The sequence below is a fragment of the Sinocyclocheilus anshuiensis genome, unplaced genomic scaffold, assembly GCF_001515605.1.
Source record: "Sinocyclocheilus anshuiensis isolate Anshui unplaced genomic scaffold, SAMN03320099.WGS_v1.1 scaffold776, whole genome shotgun sequence".
Classification (NCBI taxonomy): Eukaryota; Metazoa; Chordata; class Actinopteri; order Cypriniformes; family Cyprinidae; genus Sinocyclocheilus; species Sinocyclocheilus anshuiensis.
In genome coordinates this window covers 1,828,785-1,830,159 of record NW_015555808.1, presented here as the reverse complement: position 1 = coordinate 1,830,159, position 1,375 = coordinate 1,828,785, and the positions used below count along the sequence as shown (strand labels likewise).

The 1,375-nt window shown below is 36.8% G+C and overlaps 1 protein-coding gene across 2 annotated transcripts in view; it reads left to right on the top strand.

The window, feature by feature from the left end:
* The window catches only part of LOC107675049 (cAMP-dependent protein kinase inhibitor beta-like), a 47,808-nt gene that overhangs the window by 26,501 nt on the left and 19,932 nt on the right, over positions 1-1,375 (top strand). The window lies entirely within an intron of this gene.

Below are 1,375 nucleotides of genomic sequence, written 5' to 3'. Positions count from 1 at the left end.
ATATATATATATATATATATATATATATATATATATATATATATTGCACTACCTGACTAAGCAGATTGTTTTGGACTTTTTCACCAGACACAGATGGCTCTGTGGGACTATACTGCTACTGGTAAACATGGTAAATGCCTATAGAGACATGGGCACAGGTGTGCGCGGTAGCAGCTGTGCTGCTTTTGCCGCAAACCTGTGTTGTGGGGTTCACAAGGGGGCTCAACCTCGCAGAGTAAGCTACCTGCCTTGTTGCTCATTCTGGTGCTGGTTGCTAAGTTGTCTGGCTCAGGTGGCAGAGCTCTTCCCAGCCGAGAGAATTGTCCTGAAGTAGAGCAACTGCTGAGTGAAAGATATCTTGCATTGTGCCTTTTTGTTGGGGTGCAGAAGAGTCAGGATAGAGGTTTGGCTGCAGAACTGATTCATTTAGTTCGAAAATGTTGGTGATTGACCAACTTGAGTCGAAAAAGTGATATCCACATAAAAACATAAACATAATATTATACCTTGCATGTGTGCAGGGAATGAAGCGAATGCGTAGGTGAACGAAGTAGGGATGCACCGATACCACTTTTTCTAGTACTCGCCCGATACCGATACTTTTATTTTTGGTACTTGCCGATACCGAGTACCGATACCAATATTTTTATTGCATTTGTACATTTTTTAAATATTGGGTACAGAAACCAAAAGAGTATGTATAATGTTAGTTGGTTAACTTCATTTATCAAATAGATACAGTCAAACCAAAATTTATTCAGACACCTTCAACATTTCTCACATTATCAGTTTATTCGCTATAGTTTAGAAAATGGTAATAAAATATGACAAGAACTCAGAGTTAAACTGTGTCAGAACAAATTCAGCTTGATAATGTTAGATAACTTTGATAGAAAGGTATGTAAAAGATTACAATCAACTAAAAATTAGACAGCTGTTAGTATGACAGTATTTACACAACTATGAATACTTAGTCGGGCAACCCTTAGCCTTAATGACAGCCTGTAGTCTCCTGGGCATGCTGTCACCCAGCTTCATGCAAATCTCAACTTCAGTGTTTTTTTCCCAGACTAATAATTTTTGCTCCCAAATTTGTATCAAATTTACTGGTAGTCCACTGTATGAAGAATTTTTGGGTATGATTTTTCACAGTTTACTTTATTTTGCTATCCTCCCTTTACATAAAGGAATAGTGTCCTGCACCCACTAGTAAAAAAATATCAAAAATTATATCTGGTCTCTTTTCTCTTCTGGTCTGGTAATTTTTGGTTTGACTATATCCTTCAGTTATTTTCACACTTAATTATGCCCATTAAAATGTATTTGACAAGTTTTTGCTACTTTCACTGTTAATTTTTTTGCTCTATGGTACATC